This window comes from Carassius gibelio, chromosome A6 (genome assembly GCF_023724105.1).
Source record: "Carassius gibelio isolate Cgi1373 ecotype wild population from Czech Republic chromosome A6, carGib1.2-hapl.c, whole genome shotgun sequence".
Lineage (NCBI taxonomy): Eukaryota > Metazoa > Chordata > Actinopteri > Cypriniformes > Cyprinidae > Carassius > Carassius gibelio.
Genome location: NC_068376.1, coordinates 31,833,477 through 31,842,093, shown reverse-complemented (window position 1 = coordinate 31,842,093; position 8,617 = coordinate 31,833,477).

The window sequence follows — 8,617 nt, the reverse complement described above, 5'->3', positions numbered from 1 at the left end:
CGTATTAGTATTGTGCTCTCATCTAACTTGAAGAAGGGGCTATTTTACAGTACTTTTCAGTTCGTAATATTTAATGCTACAACATCTACGCACTGCACTATTCCAATATTGCTTAGCTCAATAAACAAAAGAACATCGTTGTGAAATTACATTTGAGAAAATGTCCGGGTGGCTCGTCTGTTAGTGTCTTTTCAAATTGGTTGTGTTCTTGCCACGAATGAGCGCTCCGCGTGCTTTACAGTTTGTTTTGTTTTGTTCGTCGTCAAACGTGAAGTGAGCTGTGGACATTTTGTCGCTCTTTTAGACATCACCTCTTCGATTGCCGTCTTCCCGGGAGCTCATTTAAAAACTGAAAACCTTCGCTTCACGTCTCAATAAGTCAGGCTCTGATTGGTTCTCTTCTCTCATGCAGTCTTGCCTGTTATGTTTTGCCGGTTCTTTTGTTCATTCCTCGCATCTCTCCCGTCTGCTGATTTGATTTTCGTCACAGTCTATTTTCGTCTCGTCCTTTATTCGTTGACGATAATGTCAATCAATTTAGTCATAGTTTTAGTCTCCATCAGTGCCTTCTATTTTAGTTTTCGTTTCGTTTTCGTCTGCAAAAATATATTCGTGACGAAAATAATGACGAAAATATTTAGTCAACGAAATTAACACTGATTGGGACATACAATTGATGGCTGCATAATTAATATAGATTATTGAAAGTGCTTATTTCATATTGCAGAGAAACTCAATGTGCAGAGTGAGAGAGAGAGGGATTCAGGGAAAGATGATAGAGACAGTGAATGTCTTGATACTTCTTGATACTTCATTTGATTATTTTGCCCATCCACAGTCTAAGGATTTTGATTTATTCTTTAAGTATAACCCAATTCAAACCACTGAAAGAGCCAAAGAGTTTAGCAGTCTGGTGGACACATGAATTGTGTGGTGACTGCAGCAACAGAGGTGGCCTGGGGTGGATGCAAATTCCCGGCCTGATTTACTGTCCCAGTCCGCCACTGTTTCAGACTAAACTAAAAACATACTGTCCTCAAAAAATGGTGAAGTCTGGTCACCTTGTGGTATGCGGTTGCTTCTGAGTGGTTGTTTTCTGACTGACGTCAGAATAGCCCAGCCCAAAAGAGTCTAGAACATTACTTGTAATATAAACGATGATAAAAAACGATGATATTTTCACATTCCCTAACTGAATTTGTTGATTAGATGAGCGCCGGAGGCTTGAATGTGTGAGACTTCCGGTGTCTGTATCTCATATCGAAAATTACTAATTCGAACTTGTCTTGTTGTGCTTTTTTTAAGATCCCCTTTAAAATATTTATTTATATATAAGCTTTTTGTTTTGTTTTTATGCCTTTTTAATTTCTGTTTTTATAATTTATTATCCTATAATTAATTAAAAGGGTTAAAATTGGGGTTTCTTTACACTGGCAATTATCTTTGTTACTTTTTGATGCTCCATTATATTGTATTTGTTAATTAATTGGTTAATTAAGAAAAGGTACCTTTAGTGTCATCTGCTTTAGTTATTTTATCGTACAAAAAAAACAGTACAAATTAGTTTTTTTATGCATTGTTGTAATTATAAATACACTGGTTTGTAGCACAAGTACTTTGACAATTATTATTCTAGTCCAGGGCTAGTCAACTCAGTGATCTGCATAATGTATCACACTAATAATTATTTAACATTTTTTGAGTAATTTGACAAAACTGCAGCTTGCTTGTAAATTATGGACGATAAAAGGTGATATTTACCTTGATTTTATTTTTCTTCAGACTGATCTCAATTTCAAGCATGTTCATTATCAAGACATATTCACATTTGAGGAAAAACATTAATATTTTAAAGAACTAAAAAGATCTGGCACACTAACAAAATTGACAAAAAACAGTTTTATATCAGGTTTTATTAAAAAAGCAACTAAAACATGTTTAAATATTCCACAGGAATGTGTTTTTTAAATGCATTATTTGTTCTGGTGGCCTGTAGATTTTAATACAAAAATAAAAAGAAATAAAACTGCTCTAATTCAGCTAGCACAGACTCTCATTTGTTCACTTGCTTCATTTCTAACACAAACCAGCAGCCAAACTAATGTTTGATTCAGGACCCGACTGGTGCCCCATAAAGCCGCCCTGAGCGCTTTCGCCCGGAGCTTGCTGTGGAGTTAAAGTTGTAGCCATCCGCTCAGGGTTGAACACCAGTCAGAAGAAGACAGATGACTTTTCAAGTGTCTCCACACACTACGATCCCATTAGATCCCTGTCAGTCACACAGATGATCTGAAGCAGAGTGTGTTCAGATAACCCAAGCATCTGTCTGCAGTCCATCACACAGTTTGTGTTTCTGCATTCAAATCTACATTATTCATTACATTGCATGTTTAGGCATGGCTAGAAAAGCTGCTGTCCATTTTAATCAATAATTAATATAAATGAATATCAATATCAATAAATATGATTCCGCTAGGCTACTTGTAGACAATGAACCTAGAAGTGAGTTTTCCAGTGTTTTTGTTTTCACTTACATTTTTCAAAATTATATTTGGAACAAGGTTGACCAAATCTAGATTTGTGTGTTTTCTGAAGAAAGAAAAAAGGGGTTATGTGTGGTAACAAAACAAAGCTATAAACTGTTTTATCTATTTGATCTAAAACATATCAAAAACAAAACCTGTGAAATGGTATTTAAAGTGTGTGATCAATCTCAGTTCTCTCTCTGCTAGTCCATCATCTGGGTCCTGCTTTTGTGACAATCTGTCCATCTTAAAGACTGAAGAGCAAAAGGTACTTTTAAGGAAAACATGGTCAAACATGACACCCTGCCATTATTCACAAATAGCCATTTCTTTCTACAACTATCCAGCTTTTGTTTAGTTTTTTTTTTTTTTTTACCAGTGTGCATTTTGACAGGAGGACTGAGCAACTATTAAAAGAGAGTCACCAACGGGAGTCATCCTAGTTCATGTTTGTAATAAATGGTGTTAATAAATAATATTGATGTACACAATATTGTAAGTTGTCTCTTTCTTCTCAAATGCTAAAGGGCCTTTGGAATTATTATTTGAAAACCAATAGACCATATTGCTACAACGTCCAGGTCCTGCAGGTTTGCCTTATACAACATTAGGAAGATTAGACCCTTCCTGTCAGAGCAAGCAACCCAACTTCTTGTCTAAGCTCTTGTTCTCTCCAGACTGGACTATTGTAATGCTCTCCTGGCTCTTCCTGCATGTACTATTGTAAGGTCCAGGCACTCGGCCCAAGGAAGGTATCCGGTGCTGGATGAAGGTTTCCTGCGTGTTCGGTCTTTCAGCGAGTAGAGCCATTAATTTTAGGTTAAACTCAAATCTGACTCCATTTTATTATTATTTAATCTGACTCCATTTTATTATTATTTAATCTGACTCCATTTTAGTATGACCTTGAATTTAGGTTGAAATGCAAATTGGTTGTATGCCTTTTTAATTAGTATTCTTCTGACATTTATTCTAGTTAACTCCTACTTTTATATTAACTCATTCATTTGGGTGCTCATGTTGCTAACAAGGATACAACGTAATCTACTAGAGTCAATAATTACAGAGTACAACAGAATAAAATCAAATGTAACAATTTATTATCAGGCAAGTAAATATGTGTTCTGCCAATTACATATCCAATTGAAACCTATCAAATCATAGCATTAGAAAACATAGAATTGTCAGAGATTAATGAAAGTAAAATATGCATACCTGACCTTAGAAAATACATAGTATGAAGTGAAGAGACACACCACACTATGTGCTTTCTTGATACAGAATCGCCCTGATCCTTTTGCTGCAATCCTTTAAATACCTCAGACCAAGACAAACATCCCCCGAGATGGAGACAGAAACTAACAATTGGAATTTAATTAGGTCAGGTCCAAGACCAGGGTAGTTTACACCTCAGTGGGAACAGAGGGTAATTTACATGGAAGACCCTGGAAAAGGGCACTCCCATTACAGTAATCAAAATATCTCTTTACTCTTAGGATTTGTATTATCTTTTAATCTACTTTTCTAAGGTTGAGACCATTGTACCAGTCGCCCTGAGACAATTCAAATGACACCAAACATGACTGTAAATATCACTTGCATTAATGCAGAATATTATACTATTGACAATTCTGAAACTCAAGCCCCTTTCACACTGCACGTCGGACCCGCAATATTCCCGTAACATTGCCTGGTCGCCTTCTGTGTGAAAGCAACCACGTCCCGGAATTGATTACCGAATCGAACCCGGGTCGGGGACATAGTAACATTGCGGTAATCGATCCGGAACGAGCGCTGTGTGAACAAAAGCCAGATCTAATTCCGTATCGAAGTGATGACGCGCGTTATCGCGCGACTTTTTTACCGGCTGTTTTGAAGGAAGATCAACATTCGCGACGAAAACATATGTGCAAACTGTAATAAAGCAGAGATCAGTTAGTTCCTCACTTTCCACGCTGACGCAGAGATCGTTTGCTTGCTTCAGTTAAAGTATAACGTGCCAAGCGTTGTCGACTCGCACATTACACGTCACGCGCTGATGTCACGTGTCGTTACGGGATCTTCAAGGGTTGTGTGTGAAAGCACGCACATATCCCGGGTCATCACTGGCAGTGTGAAAGTGCCAAATCTAGCGACCAGGGAACAATTGCAGGAACACTTTACCCCTGTATTTGCCGGAATGGCAGTGTGAAAGGGGCTTAAGTGGAGGGAGTGTGATGGTGAGGTGTGAACTGCTAGGTGTGGTGCATCTTCGATGGCACCGTTACTTATGATAGAAGGTATTCAAGAGAGTGTTCAAATGTTAATTATCAGGAAAGTCCTTTGTTTTCTTAGAGAGAAGTCGTCCAGACGGTCCGGCTCCAGTCTTACACTATCGAGTCTCTGCAATTGATCCAGAATGCAGCAGGTATGTATGTCTTCAATAAGCCAAAAAAGCTCATGTTACTCCTCTCCTCGTCAGGTTACACTGGCTACCAGTAGCCGCTCGCATCAGATTCAAGGTACTGATGCTTGCCTACAAGACGACCACTGGCACGGCACCAACTGACCTAAACTCACTGGTTAAATCTTATGTGCCCTCCAGAAGTTTGCGCTCTGCAAGTGAATGACGCCTTGTGGTGCCATCCCAAAGAAGTTCAAAACCACTCTCACTGACCTTTTCCTGGACTGTGCCCAGCTGGTGGAATGACCTCCCAATCTCAATTCGCACAGCCGAGTCTTTACTTATTTTCAAGAAACATCTAAAGACTCTACTAAAAATCTTTTTCGCCAGCACTTAACCAACTAACACTAGCACTTTTCCTTCTTTTCTTGTCTTTTCATTTAAAAAAAAATAAATAATAAAAACCTGGCTATGCGTTCAGTACTAGACTAACTTGTATACTGTTGTTGTTCTCTTGTTGACCTGACTGCTTCTATTGTTCTCATTTGTAAGTCGCTTTGGTATGCTCTATATGATTATACTATATGTCTAATGGGCTAAATATGGTTAATATCTGAATATAACTTTATATATAAATTCCCAATGACATATATATCACTCCATCTCCTGTATTTATATATATATATTTGAAAACCTACAGTGAATATAATCAGGCTACAAAAAACACTAATTCATTTGCAGCTCATCTGTTATACTAATGTAATGTGTATATTGAAATTCACAAAAAAGAAAAAAAAAAAGTTCAATTAGTCAATGTCTGTGGAGGGGGCGGTTATTAATGAAGTTTCGAGCGCCGCAGATCCTCCTCCCCCTGCTGGACGCTTCAGGAACGACAGCTCCGTCAAACTGTGTCTGAGGCTCGGGCTCACACTGCCCCCTGCTGGCCAGGAGAAGACACTCTCACACACACACACACATCTCCATGGCAGCACGGACAGACTGCAGTCCTCTGTCCTCTTTAGGAAGAACAGCAGATCTCCCACACATCTGTTTGATCTCTCCTTCATGATGTACAGGTGTCTGAGGATCCTTCACAGTCACTAGAGCAGTATGGACTTAATCTTCCCTCTTGCTCCATGTCGGGGACATAAATAACATTAATAATACATAGATTATTCTGCAGTGCAAATACATTATGCAGGTCATTTTTTAATTAGTTCATTATTTTTTTGATAAAAATCATTATGACTGACTTAATAAGTTAGCATTAAATGTTAAATGTTGTTACAAATTATCATTATTCCCTTCAAAGACATTATAGAAATAAATTTGTTAATTAACCTTTAGGTTAAATTTCCAAAAAAGGCAACCCTACACCTAAACTTACCCCTTACAGGAAATTTGCATTTTTGAATTTAAAAAAATTAAATTCTGAATGATTTACAAGCCTTTTGAATTACAGGGACCCTGAAAATGTCCTTATAAATCACCTCCTCATTGTAATACCTATGTCATAACCATGTCGTTATACAAATTTATGTCCCCAAACCACACACACACACACACACACACTGTTAAAGTTTAATATTCATTTAATATATGGATGATACAAACTCACAGCCTCACTTCTGCAGATGCATACCTATGGATGCACAAAACAGACAATTATTGAATTTTCTCATCCCTTGCTGTGTTTGAGTTTATCTGAGCGGAGAACAGTTAACACAAGCCATCCATCAGAGAGACAGACTCCAGTGACCTCAGAGTCACAGTGTTACAGACGTCTCCCAGACACAGTCACGCTCAGAGACCAGACACATGTGACGGATGAGGAGGGACAAACGCTGCTTCAGACGTTTGGGTCACAGACTTCATAAAGGTCAGAGGAAATGTTCTGGAGTCCACCTGACAAACCGTCCAGCTGTATGGATTTAACACAGCAGGACAACAGCAATCATCTGCTCTGGCTAAACTGTGCCACGGATGCAGAAGAATACAGCTTTATAAATAAGAAACGTCAAAAATATTACTAGGTAAGGGTGGTTGAGAAATGGTTTGCAACATTGGGATTTCAGGTTATGATATGCATAATGTTTCAGGTTTTTATTAAAAAAAAAACTTCTGTTCCCCTGCAGTATTTCAGTGTACACGTACACATATTGTATTTGCAGTCTTTACCAAAGTAAAATAACTAAATGGGTTACACTAAATGTGGGACACAATTAAATCGGTCATTTAGAATTGGTTAAAAATGGTGTTTTAAAACCAAATATCAACTCAACACATTTTCAAATTTACATAATATGCATCTTTGTAATTCATTAAGATCAAGACCTCAAAGTCAATTTTAAGAGGGTGATACTAGCTACTTTTTATGCCACTTAATTCTGTTAGATTGTAGTTAATAACCAAAAAAGTATATTACAGAATTGTAACATTTAAAAGAAAGAAAACTTTACATTTAAACATTTTGAAATCATGGAATTTCAAAGAACTGTTTAAAATGATAATAAATGTTAATGAACTATAACTGAATATATTAAATGCAGATGAATACATCGGCATGTTTTTGTTCAAATCATAGATCATGTAAGATTGAAAGTGAGAAATGCTTGACATACTATCGTATTGCTGTAATAGTACATTTATATTCACACAGTTCAGTTTTTTTCTGTTCCACAAGAACACGGCACTAATCAGAGGATACACTCCTCACAAACACACAGATCAGATTTAAATATAGAGTTCTTTATTCAGCCCTTGATTCCCAACAAGACACACATTGCGACAGGAGTCATTTGTCATTTCTAGAATATTGAGTTAAAGTGAAGACAGTGAAAGTATCTTTTAACATTCATACCACAGAGACTCGATTCTTACAGACAGATACCGCTACACAGGGTTAGTCCAGATCCCAAACAAAGCTGGAGTTAATCACAGGCCACATTACAACAAACAACTGACAATCACGTGTGTGTGTGTGTGTGTGTGTGCAAGCCACGTCACGCTTAGAGGAACAGTTCAACTGCTGAAAATGTCATCACCTTGATCTGAGATGTACATGAGTTTGTTTCTTCATGAGAACAGGTTTGAAAAAAGGTAGCATTACATCACTTGCTTATCCTCTGAAGTGAATGGGTGCCGTCAGAATGAGAGTCCAAACAGCTGATAAAAACATCACAAGTAATAGGAAGAAACAAATATAACATGTTTTAACTTATTCCAGCTAAAATACAAGTCATCATCTATTGAATTGTCTAAATTGTGGGAGAAAACTTCACAGATCAAGCACCATTTACAAGCAAAAATAGTTCAAAACTAATGTGTGGGTGGATTTTGATGTGAGCAGACAAAAGGAGATGGACTTTATCACTGGTGGAAACGTTATTATGGATTACGAACTGGTATTTTAGACAGAAGTGACAGTTTAAAGTTAATAATGGATTTGTTTTTCACAGACGAGCAGTGTTTCACTTCTCAAGTCATTATCTGATAGACTGGAGCGGAGTGGATTATTGTGATGTTTTTATCAACTGTTCGGACTCTCATTCTGACGGCACCCATTCACTGCAGAGCATCCATTTGGTGAACAAGTGATGAATTGCTGAATTTCTCCAAATCTCTTCTAATAAAGAAACAGCTCAAGGTTGAGTACATTTTCAGCAAACTTTCATTTTTGGTATGAACCCTTCCTTTAAAAAATGACCAT